The sequence below is a fragment of the Narcine bancroftii genome, chromosome 10 (assembly GCF_036971445.1).
Source record: "Narcine bancroftii isolate sNarBan1 chromosome 10, sNarBan1.hap1, whole genome shotgun sequence".
NCBI lineage: Eukaryota > Metazoa > Chordata > Chondrichthyes > Torpediniformes > Narcinidae > Narcine > Narcine bancroftii.
Genome location: NC_091478.1, coordinates 74,328,557 through 74,343,052, shown reverse-complemented (window position 1 = coordinate 74,343,052; position 14,496 = coordinate 74,328,557). Strand labels below are relative to the sequence as shown.

At 46.5% G+C, this 14,496-nt stretch overlaps 1 long non-coding RNA gene across 3 annotated transcripts; it reads right to left on the bottom strand.

Annotated features, from left to right (window-relative positions):
- Positions 1–4,361: 4,361 nt before the first annotated feature.
- On the bottom strand, positions 4,362–9,707 carry LOC138744752 (uncharacterized). 3 transcript variants are annotated; one of them, XR_011345751.1, is made up of 5 exons: positions 9,633–9,707; positions 8,635–8,734; positions 6,475–8,389; positions 6,212–6,289; positions 4,362–4,643 (listed from the first exon to the last, which is right to left on the bottom strand). It is a non-coding gene; the product is annotated as an uncharacterized lncRNA (long non-coding RNA). The 3 variants fall into 3 exon arrangements; XR_011345752.1 differs by lacking the exon at positions 9,633–9,707 and adding an exon at positions 8,953–8,967; XR_011345753.1 differs by lacking the exon at positions 9,633–9,707 and having other exon boundaries at positions 6,475–6,699; positions 6,740–8,389; positions 8,635–8,649.
- Between the last annotated feature and the right edge of the window lie 4,789 nt (positions 9,708–14,496).

The window sequence follows — 14,496 nt, the reverse complement described above, 5'->3', positions numbered from 1 at the left end:
TCCTTGAGATGCAAACACTGCACATATGGTTGCCATGGTTCACCACAGTTTCCATCTGCCCAGCAGATACCAAAGCTTAAACACATCATTACGTTATTGTGGATGCTGTTATTCAGAACACATTGATGCAGAGATTTAATAAGTTTGCAATGACTTTTGCTGAAATATAGAATCAGAATTAAATTCAGAATTTATTGTCACGATCAAGCCACAAAATTCATTGTTTTGTGACAGCATCACAATGCAAACATTCATATAAACCACCTTTTAGGCTCCTGTACCTTTTCTCCTGACTTCCTCCTGAAGTCCGCAATCATCTTCTTGGTTTGGTGAACATTGAGTGCAGGTTATTGGCGTGACACTACTCAACAATCTATCTCCCTCCTGTTTACTTCCTCATTGCCATTTGTGATTCTGCCAACAACTGTGGTGTCTTCAGCAAATTTGTAGATAGCATTGGATTTGTGCCTGGCTGCACGGTCAGGGGTGTATAGTGAGTAGAGCAGTGGACTAAGCATGCATCCTTGAGGTGTGTCTGTGTTGACAGTCAGTGAGCAGGAGAAGCCTCCAATTCGTCCAATTCACAATAAATATAACAAAACTTTAATGCTTTCAACCCCACCACCTCATGTTTCAGATATTCAAAAATAAACGTGTGAGACTTTAAAACCACAAAGGTAGCAGACATATGCATATTAGTATTCACATTGCATAATTCCATAGTATGTGTTTACTTATCCTCTTGCCAAGAGTGATGGAAGGAAGCTGTGAACTTCATTCACATGAATGATCATTTTTGCTACAGCAGACTGTTTGTAACATGCATCATTTCCGAGACGAGAGGGTATCCTGGAAACCAAGCCTTTATCTGTCCCAGTCCAACTATTCATACTGTGCCGTTAATACTAGCAGCTTGGCACAAATAGGAAAATAAATGAATTGATCCTGGGAACCAGCTCAAGGATAAATATAAACACTGGAACCAGAAGGAAATGCCGCTGAATTCAGGCCATGAATGTGTCATACACTCAGGGCCATGAAAACAAGCCAGTAATGCAGTCTCACACTTGTTGACCCATATGCAATTGTTGGGAAAGGTCTAGCAATTTTTCCATATTTTTTCACACCTTGATGAAGGGTTCAGTCTGAAATGTTGGTTATGTATTTTTACCTTTGCTACATAAAAGACACTGTTTGACCTGCTGAGTTTCTCCAGCTTTGTATTTTTAGTTCAACCACGATGTGTGCAGACTTTCAGGTTTTACTTTTGGTCTATAAATTACAGGATTGTTACAAATTATGACTTTCCACAGACCTGACAAAGTGGCTGAGATCTACTCTACCAGCATGAAGGGGTGTTTCCATAAATAGTCAATTTCAGGATCTAATCCAGTATTACCCTTTGATACACTGAGAATTAATAGATGTGCAAGGACATGCGAAGAACACACAATGACACTCTCTGAAGTACCCAATACTTTTCTACTGTAACTTTCTGCACCTTCAGGCATGTCCCTTTCATTTCATACATTCTTGTACTTTCCTGTTTCTACACTCACAAAGTTGTGCTTCTACCATCTCACTTTGATCAAGATTGAAATCATCAAACATTTAAAACCAAAAGTGGCCAGTAAGTTGCCAGAATTGAATTTCCACATTGCAATGGAAATCACCAACCTTATCAAAATACTTGATTATCTTAACATTTTTGGTTTGCTTTAAAGGGTAAGTATCTCTACAAAAAAGTCAGGATTGGCCAATCAAAATTATGAAACCCATGTCCAACAAATCAGTTTGCAGCATGGCGAGTTGAAGTTTGCAGATAAAACAGGATTAAAAAGCACTTCATGAGATTGGTTAATGGTTTGGAGACTTGTAATGCATCTTCAATTTCTCTGGCAAAAATGGCATGCAGACTGTGTTCGAGAGAATATAGTGAAGCTTGGAGGAGTTGGGTGAGGGGTTGAATGGGTGACTCAGTTTTTGATGAGATTTCAATGGAGAAAGACAAGGCATCATTCAGGGTCTGCAGGGGAAAAGGAGATGGAAGTTACAAGAGGTGCCGCACATGACACAGACATTACGGACAGCCTGGAATTCCTCAAATCTTCAAAAAAAATGCAAATATCCTTATATATATTTCCTTGCTCTGCAGATAGCAACTGAATCTCCATCTCTCTCCCCCCCCCCCTCCCTCCACCGTTGTATTTTGTGGGTTACTCTTACAAGGGGACAAGGCAGAGTTCTGCCTGTCTATGAGGCATGTTGGTGCATGCGAATTGCAGTGCATTTGATGAAGCTCATGAGTTAGAACTGGTGGACTAACTGGGATACTTCAAGATTACCTAATCAATGGTGACAATTTAGATAAAAAGAGAATGGTGGATTAAAATGGAAATATTGGAATGGATAGACCATGATGTACCATTGACCAGAGTGAAGGAGGTGGAGGAGTGCACACAAGATGCACTTTCCACAATGAGGTATGATCATTAAGTTATTTCCTACATGGCTCATACACAGACTGTTGACCACACTGAGAGGTTTCTCTTTTACCGAACTCCTTGGCAATCCATCAGTCTGGAAAATACCATTTGATTTTGGTGGTTCAATCCCAAAATGCTTTTGTCAACATGTTACTGAGTCTTTCAAATTCCTTCTGTTGTTTGGCCTTTTCAAATACAGTTTTGATGGGTCATTCAGATGTTCATCATGCCCACACGTAGAAGACATGAAACATGAAGGCAATTGATAATAAAACATAGATGTAGAAATTTGATTACACACATCACACAAACTTTCACATCTAAGTCCAGAATAGTTTCATGCCATTGCATCAAATGTGTCATTATCAATCATTGGGGATGATTTGTGAAATAGTAACTTTTGTAACACCAAGTAGTACAGGAATAGGAGGAGAACCAGCCTAATAGCCTGAATACACGAGATTGTCTGATCTTGGAAGCTAAGCAGGCTCAGGCCTGGTCAGTACATGGGAGGTGCTGTATGTTTCTGTGAGACCTGCTAGACAAAGTGGTGACTCTCTGCCTTACATTCGACAAAGCTAAAGAATTTCATGGACATTACATTCTAAATATAGTATTACGTGGCTTTACATTATTCAATTGGTGTATGGCTCATAGCCCATACACACTCAAGCCTGCTCTGCCATGGGTGGTTTTACTGCAGACTCTACTCCATACTGTCTGGAAAATACCATTTTGGTGGTTCAATCCCAAGCTGCTTTTGTTACTCAGTCCTTCCCCATAACTTGCTATCTACCTCTGCCTTAAAGGTAGTCAAAGGCTTTTCTTCCAAGGGTAGTGCCTGATCTCTGGGTATTTCCAGCATTCTCCTGTTCTCCAGCTTATAGTTCCAAAAAAAATCTTTTGCTTCTTTTCTCTCTCACCGACCTCATTCACATATTAACCGAAATCAGAAACAATATGCAACCTGGACAACCCTGGTCTCTATCCTACTAAAAACATTCTCTTTTGTTCTCTCTACTCCTCCCCCAACTCTATGATTTCTTTTCCCTCTCTGCAGAAAGGTTATGTACCTGAAACATGAACTCGTATGAATATTTTTGCAGCATATGAGTAATCTTTAAAACTGCAAAGATAACAAAAGTCCTCATTTACTGATTTTAGCTTGATTATTATGTCTGGCATGGTAATAATTTGAGATCATGGTGTGCAACAATCTAACAGGAAGATTTGGGGCTATGCTGAGGCTAGGTTATCACTGAGATCGATGCGCTTTTATTCTTTAACTCTCATCAGAACATGAAATACTGGTTTCCCCATCATGGCAAGGCTCCAGGCAGTGTGCAATATCAACTCCTGAGCCACATAACAGAACAGCAGCCCTTCTCTCACCTCCCATTTCACAAGCTATAGGAGCAGAAGGCAGCCCATTGAGTCTCCTCCACCTTTCTATCATGAGCTGATCCATCCTCCCATTCCCCGGCCTTCTCGCCCTTAGCCTTGATGCCCTAACTCATCAAATATCTGTCAATCTCTGCCTTAAATGCATCCAACGACCTCGCTTCCACAGCCACCTGTGGCAACAAGTTCCAAGAACCTCTGACAGTAGAAATTGACGCCTTTTTAACCTGAAGTTATGTCCTCTTTAGTTTTGGTTTTGAAACAGTAAGAAATGTTGGACCCTGAGAAGTTAATTCAATCCCGTCACCTTCAATACACCATGATTTAAAAACCCCAATCATACCGCCCTGGACTTTATCTTGCCTTTATGGCATCATTTCATCCAGCTGCACCCAATCAAGTTCCAAACCAATCCCCACCTATTGAGGTACTGTCAGAAATGTAACTTATTAATGAAGAGTATCAGTCATCAAAGGATATTAAGATATTTTATTTTCAGATATCAAGCATGATACTTATAAACACCATTAATCAATGATTCGGAACACAAAGAACACTGGAGGTTGATGACAAGGTACGACTCATTGGCACAGAGGTACAATGGTTGCGTTTACACTGCATGGGGACAGATCTCACTCAGTGCGCCTCAGGGGTCAGCTCTTCAAGAGCAGCAGGTACATTTCGCGGAGGTTTTCCCCTCACACACACAGCCACTGGCGCAGTTGGTGCATCCTGCAGAACAACACGAGCAGCAACCTGGGAGGGGAGGGCAAAGGAATGAGGTCAGCAACAGTGGATCGGATCAGCAGAATCATTTCCCCACCCCCACTCTCCAATCCAGCTTCCCCCGATGCACTGCATGGTCATGCCCAGCACAGAGGAATCTTGCTGTGGGTGTGGCAGCCAATCCACCCACTGCGGGGGTCAGTGCAGAAGGTCCTGGTGGAGAGTTCCATCCCCAGCCATGCTCCAGACTGCATCAGTCACCTGGCAAACAGGAACATCTGCAGAGGCTGGGTTTGATACACTCCAGAAAGTACTGGAGGAACTCAAAGGATCAACTCCTGAAGAAGGTCGCAGGCCCGGAACTTGGACTGCCTTTATTTTCGATGGATGCTGCGTGGCCTGATGAGGTTCTCCAGCACTTTTGTGCCATTCATTAATTCAGAATACTCTGCAACTTCCCACATAAAAGTCGTAGTGTCACGAGACCGAGGCCACTTTCTGATTGGGATTCTTGAACGACAAGTGAAACACCAGGCAACCCACACTGGTCATGACCGGCAGCGAGGACAGCGTTCAACTTCCAGTGACATTCCCATTATCAACACTCTGGGGACCTACATCACCAGGCACCAACAGGGTCAGTTGGGAGACATAATTCCCTCTGAGTCCGGAGTTTTAAATTATTATCATACAACATGGTTACGGGCCATTTTTAACCTACAACCCCCAAAGCACCCGGGTAAAACCCACACAGACATGGGGAGAACTCCTTACAGACAGCGCGGGATTCGAATCCACGCTCCGATCGCTGGAGCTGGAAAGTCGTTGAGCTAACCGCTACATCAACCAACCCGCCCCAGAGCCAATTTAACAAACCATATAAACGTGTAACTAACTCCCTCTGTGGCAAGTATAATCATTCCAGAGAGATGAGCAAAACTGCACGGAATGTTCCCGTCCTGGTCCCGCCGACACGAATCCCTGCCGTTTCCCGGGTCGGAACCGCATCTGGGACAAAGCGCCTGCTGACAGGTCGAGCATGTGGAGCATTGAGGACCTCGGTCAAAGCCCCTTGTCCAGAAGGTGTGGGGCTGCTACCGCTATTGTTGAGCAGGAGATAAAGTCACCGTGGGGGAGGGGGGGGGGGGGGAGAGAGATAAGGGACGGAGGGCAGAAGGGAGGCGGAGTGGGTTCCACTAGGAACCCATCGGTGATGCCCTCTCGCCCCGCCACCCTCTCCCGCATGTCAAAACGCTGGAGGGACTCAGCCGCTCTCGCAGCGACGCTGCTCGCCCGCAGCTGTGTTCTTACTGCAACCACAGCGTCTGCAGACGTTTGTGTTTCACTCCCCTCTCCCGGCGGGCTCCACGTTGAGCTTTCGCCTTGTCTGGCCGAACGTGCAACCTTTCTCCCTTCTACACACTCCTTGCGAGTCGGACCATCCACTGCTCCCCCTTCACTCCGGATCAGCCCAGCACCGGCTGTGCGCTCTCCAGCGGGACCGCACTGAGCCAAGGGGGCGGCTCAGCTCGGCCTTGTCGGGGACCCCCGGGGCCGGACTCGCCCACCTCCTCAGGAGGAAGGCGAGCTTTCCTCACCTTTCCGGCAGCGCCCGGCTTTTGCGGCGGGACATCGGCAGTCGCTGCACCTGCACGAGTTTTCACACGAGCACGATCCTGCAACGGGAAACACACGCACACTGATTCGGGCTCCAACTCCTGGGGCTCTCGGGGCCCCGCCGGTCCGCCCTCGCTGCAGCATCAGCCCCCCCGCCCCGCCACGGTAAGCTGGCGCTCCGGCCAGGCTCCCCGGCACACCGAGCCGCTCCCTGGGCTGCGGCAGCCGATCCATCGCCACTCACCGTCCAGGCACAAACAGGGCTTCGACTCGGACATTTCGGCGTCTTCCACCTCAGCTTCGATCCCTCGGCCGCTCAGCACTTGTCGGTCTGGTGCCGGCTGCTGGCTCCCAGCACGGTTTTTATGGGGCTGCGAGTAGCGGGCTGGGTGCAGACGGGAGCCGGCTGAGTCGGCGGCCGCGAGGGCTGATCTGCGCCCGTCCCTTGCCTTCACAGCACGGCCCTAACCTTCACAGCACGGCCCTAACCTTCACAGCATGGCCCTAACCATTGCCCAACACCCGAGCCTTTTGGCTGTTTTGCTGACCGTTTGCGGAATTCCCAGCAACGGACTTGGGCGCGGTTGTACGAGGTAGGGAAGTCCCCAAGGATTCTGCGCTCCGGTCAGCGCGGAATCAGGAAGGTGGCGTCTGACAGCCCTTGAGGGACGGTCCACTCGGCCTATTCCGTAGCTGGCTTCAGCATCAACAAATACATTTGCATTTTAAACACCAATGTCCACAGAAGCCAGCTTGAAAGCCCAAGAGTCTGCTGTTGCGTCGCAAGGAGGAGAGATAAAAGATTTTTACGAGAGTCCTTGAAATAAGTGGAATAATGTATTGTTTGTTTGAAGCCATTTTGTTAGTAAATTCCAGACAGGCTGCACAGGAGGGAAACATCGAAGTGAATTACTTTGATTCTGTAAGTAAGTGGACAGAGTTGCTTTTAGGACATAAGCGTCAAGAGGCATTATGAACTGCAAAGACAGAAATGATGTTACATATCATGTAACATGAGAGATTTGCAATATATGATCAAAATGAGAGACAAAGAAGTCAGTTTTAGAGAACTTGGCGTCCTGTTCAGACAGGATTAAAAGTGTTACGAGCCCAAAGGACCCCAAAACCCAGCAGCAATAGACATTTACCAAAACAAGTGGTTTTTTAAAAAGTTATTTTTAATCAACTTTAAATATGAAAATAGAATCAAACTTTAACTCTATACTTGACTAACCCAAATTAACCCCCTTCTAATTCTAAGTGCACGTGTATGTTTACCGCTCAGGAAGTTTCTTGTAGGGTTGCAGAGAGAAATTTGTTATTCCAGGATTTCCATAACACCATTAGTCACCTCAAGGCCTCGCTGATGAAACTTGCCCCATCAGAGTTTTCCCCCAGATGGTAACTTCTTTCTTCAGGCTACCACCAGAGTTCTGTTCTGTTCCTCTTATTCCAAGAGAAACACCAGACTGATAACACTTCCAGCCATCCACTGCTTTGGAACTTTTCATCAGTTCCAACCAGCTCTTCCTGGCTTGTACTGTTCAACTGCTTTTCAGTGTCACACATGAGCTGAGAGGTCTTCTCCTCTCTCCCTCCAACTGAAACTTCCAGCAAGCCCATGTGACTCCCTCACTTACAAAATCCCCACCTTCTTCAGCAAACAACAGGAGCTGTCCTTCTGCGCAAGTTGTTGTCTTACATAAACAAAAACCAGGAGTGACCTTCCTGTAAGCACCCTTCAGAAAGGTACTTGTAGCCAGCCTGTCTCCAGTTCCAAACAATGTTCATTAATTTTATGACATCAGTTCAATTAGCACCTACTTGTGAAATGTGCTTACATTCTCCAGAGATCTTCTGTCTTTCAAATAAGATCTGTTTTAAAATGTGTGTATGTATGAAACCTACTCTAAATTTTGCCAAATTCTCCCAAATTATAAATCCATTGCAAAAGCAACAATATTTCCTGCGGGGGGGGGGGGGGGTGCGGAAAGCTGTCTATGTTACTCCTGAAAAAGGGACACAGAATAAGTGGCTTTGAAATAAGAGAGCCTACCTCTGACTGTCTTTTTAAAATAAAGAGGGCAGTTTCATCATTTGGAACACAGATTGCAAAGTCTTCATTCAAGAGAAGAAAACACTGGTGTGAAATAAACACTCTGCAACACAAATCAGCAAAAGGATTGTGAGTTAAAGAGGCCTGAAGATAATGATGTTTAAAAGTGCTTCATAATTATTTCTGAACTGAAAAAGTAAGGCTTTCAAGGAACACCAAAACGATGCATAACTTTTAAAATGGACTTTTCAGAGTTTGGGATATGCGCGCACACACTTACATCTGGGTTTAAATTAGAGATAAGAAATGCTATTATTTGTTTAATAAATACTGTTATTTTGAACTTACCCTAAGTTTTAAATCTGCCGACCTTGTTTAAACCTCAGACGTGCAGGAAAGTTTTGCCACTGCTCTTCCTTTGTTAGTGCTAACAAAGTCTCTTCAGCCCCTAACAAAATTGAGAGGGTTGTTAGTTCGTAACAATAGAATATGGAGTTCGTCTTGACTGCACTGAATTGGACTGAATATTGAGCAATATCCACAATGTTCCCCCCCCCCCCCCTTCCCACTCACTCACACTACGTGCCCTGACCCTAATCCCCTTTTCCACGGGCACCTTGTCTCAGGAATTAACAGGTTAAGGGTCTCTGGGAAAAGAAATCTCACCGAGGATTGACTACCCCAATTCATATCCCCAGCGTCACTTGACACTGGCATGCAGATTAAACCAATGGAAAAAAAACAACCCCCATCCATTCCATTAGAAAGGAGTCTCCCGTATCCCGGGAATGACTGTGTTCAGTGGAAAAGTAATCAGTGTCACGTTTAAAGGTGGCCCAATGTAAACAGCACAAACAGCTTCCTATCTCGGGTCACTACACGGCTAATTAACTGCGATGCCTGTGGGTGGGGGGAAAGGGCCAGAGATTTGTCTTCCAGTTTACAAAAGGCCATTTTCCCGGGACCTGGGGTTTGGGTGCGGATGGAACAACCGAGTGGAGCGGAGCGCACACTGGGGAGAACCCTCGGGTGTTGGGCAATGGTTAGGGCCGTGCTGTGAAGGCAAGGGACGGGCGCAGATCAGCCCTCGCGGCCGCCGACTCAGCCGGCTCCCGTCTGCACCCAGCCCGCTACTCGCAGCCCCATAAAAACCGTGCTGGGAGCCAGCAGCCGGCACCAGACCGACAAGTGCTGAGCGGCCGAGGGATCGAAGCTGAGGTGGAAGACGCCGAAATGTCCGAGTCGAAGCCCTGTTTGTGCCTGGACGGTGAGTGGCGATGGATCGGCTGCCGCAGCCCAGGGAGCGGCTCGGTGTGCCGGGGAGCCTGGCCGGAGCGCCAGCTTACCGGGGCGGGGCGGGGGGGCTGATGCTGCAGCGAGGGCGGACCGGCGGGGCCCCGAGAGCCCCAGGAGTTGGAGCCCGAATCAGTGTGCGTGTGTTTCCCGTTGCAGGATCGTGCTCGTGTGAAAACTCGTGCAGGTGCAGCGACTGCCGATGTCCCGCCGCAGAAGCCGGGCGCTGCCGGAAAGGTGAGGAAAGCTCGCCTTCCTCCTGAGGAGGTGGGCGAGTCCGGCCCCGGGGGTCCCCGACAAGGCCGAGCTGAGCCGCCCCCTTGGCTCAGTGCGGTCCCGCTGGAGAGCGCACAGCCGGTGCTGGGCTGATCCGGAGTGAAGGGGGAGCAGTGGATGGTCCGACTCGCAAGGAGTGTGTAGAAGGGAGAAAGGTTGCACGTTCGGCCAGACAAGGCGAAAGCTCAACGTGGAGCCCGCCGGGAGAGGGGAGTGAAACACAAACGTCTGCAGACGCTGCGGTTGCAGTAAGAACACAGCTGCGGGCGAGCAGCGTCGCTGCGAGAGCGGCTGAGTCCCTCCAGCGTTTTGACATGCGGGAGAGGGTGGCGGGGCGAGAGGGCATCACCGATGGGTTCCTAGTGGAACCCACTCCGCCTCCCTTCTGCCCTCCGTCCCTTATCTCTCTCCCCCCCCCCCCTCCCCACGGTGACTTTATCTCCTGCTCAACAATAGCGGTAGCAGCCCCACACCTTCTGGACAAGGGGCTTTGACCGAGGTCCTCAATGCTCCACCTGCTCGACCTGTCAGCAGGCGCTTTGTCCCAGATGCGGTTCCGACCCGGGAAACGGCAGGGATTCGTGTCGGCGGGACCAGGACGGGACATTCCGTGCAGTTTTGCTTATGTCTGTGGGCCATTTGGTTCAGTGAGGCACGGCTGCCCCATTCCCCTACCCATTGTGCAATAACATTCTGCCACGTGCTGACACTCTTTCTTCCCACCCCCATCTCCTTCTCCTATTGAACCATGCACAATTCTGACAGGATGAATGGAGGGAAGATGTTTGCCCTGAATTTTGTGTGGGGGGGGGGGGGGCGATGAGATAGTCCAAAACCAGAGATCTTCGTCTCTCGATACAGAGTAAAGCAGTTAGCGTGAAGACGTGGCTCCACTCGGTGCATGGTCTGTTCATACCTCCGAGGCAGGGGCATTGCAGGGTACACAGGGAAATAATGATTATTAATTCTGTTAAAAATGCACCAAGAACAACTTTTGTGATATTGCTCTCTTTTATTTTTAACATGATGGTACTGAGTAGTGGGTAGATTTTAAGGGCCGAATGGCTTTATTCTCTTTGCTGCACGCCTGAGGTTTAAACAAGGTCGGCAGATTTAAAACTGGGTAATGTTGTAATCTCTACCCCTTGTTGAACACACTGTAAATTCGTGTTTAGCAATTGTCCAGTCGAGAATAAAATTAATACGTTTAGACTTTGGGCAGTGACATTCCAGCAACTCCAGGAGAATATAAAGGGCTTCTTTTTTAATAAGATCAATGGCTGGTCAAGATCTGCTTGGCATGTAGTGCTCGCGGATACCACTAGATGACAGCATTGTAGCGCGGGACACAATAGACAGAGAGCAGAGAAGATTTAGGACTTCAGGAACTGAGTTACAGGGGAAGGCGAAACAGGTGAAGACTTTATTCCCTGGAGCACAGACGAATAGGAGGAGATTTGATAGAGGCAATTTAAAAATATGAGGGGTATAGGTAGAGTAAATGTAGATTGGCTTTTTCCACTGCGGGTAGGCGAGATACAAACCTAAGGACCTGGGTTAAGAGGGGAAGGGAAAAAGTTTAGGGGGAAACATCTTCACACAGGGGTGCGAATGAGCTGCCAGCTGAGGTGGTGAATGTGGGCTCAATTTTAATATTTAAGAAAAGTTTAGATAGGTCCATGGATGGGATGGGTTTGGAGGGCTGGATGCAGGTCAGTGGGCTAGGCAAAGTAATAGTCAAGCACAGACTAGACAGAAGGGCCTGTTTCTGTGCTGTAATGTTCTATGATGCTTTAAAACACCCATTAGCTTCCACCATGCTGGCACTTTTGGTGAGTCTTCCTGTCAATGGAGTGATGGAAGTGATTGGCACAAGTGCAAGGTACAATTGTATGAGTGCTATGTCAGGCTGTTGTGAACTGTTTTACCAAGGCACCAGTCCCTAACATTTGAATAAGCTTTTGACTGGCTTGCACCTAATGTCAGTGGTGTTGCCTGTCCAGTTTAGAGGAATGGAGGGCTATGGACTGGGTGCAGGTCAGTGGGACTAGGGCTAGGCAAAGAAAGGTTGGCACAGACTAGAAGGGCCAAAGGGGCCTGTTTCTGTGTGTAGTATTCAATAGCTGACTATTCACAGAGGCAGCATGCCTCATTAACCCTTACAGGGACATGACACAAGGGGCCACAGGACAACTTCACTCCCTGAAGTTTTGGATTGCGTCAAAAATAAAGTGACCATCTCTGAAGAAAATGGATGGGAGAGGATGAATTGAGAATGTGCTGATTGATTAACTAATTGTCTGGGATCAGAAAATAATGAAGATCAGTGCAGAAAGACAACATCTAAACTTTCAGAATAAATAAATGTCAGTGCAATGATACTCACTTCCATTGGTAAAGTGACATGTCACATTCCTCGTTACCAATTAAAGTGAACTGCCATGTTCTGTGCTAGGGAGGGGAGTGGGGTTTAACTAGGGTTTACAGAACCAGCCCAGGCTTGCTGTTATTCAATGGCAGTGAATGTTACCTTTGTCCTATGACCCCTCATCCCAGAAGAAATATAACATGGGTCACAAAATATTTCAGCAACTTCACTGAGGTGAAGGTAGTAAAAACGCATCTTGAGCCAGAGACAAACATTCGATCGAGCTGGACCAGAGTGCAGTACAGGCCCTTAGTGACAGGTGAATAGAGAAGGTGGGATGCTTTCCAATCAGTGAGTGACAGAGATTTCACCAAGTCTGAAGTCGTACAACTGTATAAGTGAAAAAAGAAGTTGGAGGCTTTCTTGGATGGTATCTGTAGAAGGGCTTCTTAGAGTCATGGCCCAGAATAATTTATCAGGGAGAAGCCAGGTGCAGCGACAGTGGAATTTAGGAGGTTTAGTAGGTAACTTCTTTAATAGTGACGTATGTTTTGCCCTCCCCTCTCAGGTTGCTGCTCGTGTTGCCCTGCAGGATGTACCAACTGTGCCAGTGGCTGTGTGTGTGAGGAGAAAACCTCTGAGAAATGTACCTGCTGCTCTTGAAGAACAATTGCATATTGTCCATATGTTTTCCACAACCTCTATACCAATGAAACGTGCATTCAGATAAATGCATGAAAAGAAATTTGTTTTTGGGGAATTAAAATAAAATTGCAAGATCTGTGATGTGTGGGGTTTCTTTGCTCAAGGATCCAACAGACAACCCATCATGTGGGGAAAAGGTTGGAGATTTTTATCTCTACTAACTGCCCCTGTTTCATGAAATAAAGCTTTTCAAATTAGATCACCAACTGACCTTGTTTCATGAAAGAGGTCGAATGCTGGAACAGGGGAACCCTGTGGTGAAGGGGAATCATTTGATAACCCATGGGTTTGGATGGTTCCAGCACACCGTTTTATACCAGCAAAAGAGTGTTTCCATGTTCTAACTTGGGGTTGGGAAGGGGTGAGGTGGAGCAGCTCAAATTACCCATGCTCAGTCTTGACTTCCAGTGATGTGTGTGCTGGGTCTGACATTCCCCCTGGGAATGTGCTGGTTTCCTCTATGTGCTCCAGTTTACTGCATCCTATGGACATGTGGGTTGGCTGATTAAAGAAAATGAGATAGAGAAGATGAATAAGGCAAAATCTATGCAGAAGAATGGGAACTTAGTGGGCTGAATGCTTTCTCCTTTAACAGTCCTGAGAGTCTGTGGACTGGGCTGTATTTAACATCTGACTGTACATATACAACCAGACAAAACAGCATTTTTCTGATTCACATTACCCACACAAACATACAAAAATGACTTGGCACATAATGATCATATTTATAGATATATATTAAAAAAACCAGACAGGACACTCTCAATTGTGCTCATGTTAAGGTTGTCAAGGTGGGAACGGTAACCTTGCACTCCTCAGCCTTTTTAGGAAGTTTAGGCCCTGCTTTCTGAGGATTCATTTACAAGAATATTGAAGTCACTCTGAATATTCTCATTTGCTAATTTTTCTCCTTTTAAAAACAACCTACTTTCCATCCTTCCCACCAAGATGGATATTCTCCTCTAGACTATTTTTGCATTCAAAAAATTTAGATTAATTAAACAGGATTTACGTTTCATAGAAGTATGTAAATCCTCTCCTTTTGTGACCTCATCTGGTCATAAGCACCATGCTCAATGGTTGTTCCTGACTGTCCAAGGATAGCCCCAAGTAGTGGGCAGCACAGGTAGGGCTGCAAGCCTAACTCTTATTTCAGTTATAGATCCCAGATCTGTTGTGCTAACCTGAAGCAATGGACATGTGTTGAAGATGTTTCAGGATCTTCTTGATAGTCCCTCCCTCCTTCCCAGCCACTCCTGCTGCAAGAAACTGTTCATTGTACCACAAAAGTAAATCCACATTGACACCAACCCATTCATCCCATGATTTCCCTTTTCATTATATTCTTTATAATAAATCACCACCAACACTTCAGGCTTGCTGGCCCCTGTTTTTTCTCACCCCTTTTCTCTGAACAGAATAGTTGCTGTGAAAACAAACATGAGATTTTTTTTAACATATCTGCTAATTCCAGGTTAAATTCCTCTGGCTCTAGAGAACTTGTTTTGAGACTTGATATTTTTGTTTACCACCCACATTTATATTTCTTGTTCTTTATCAACTTCCTG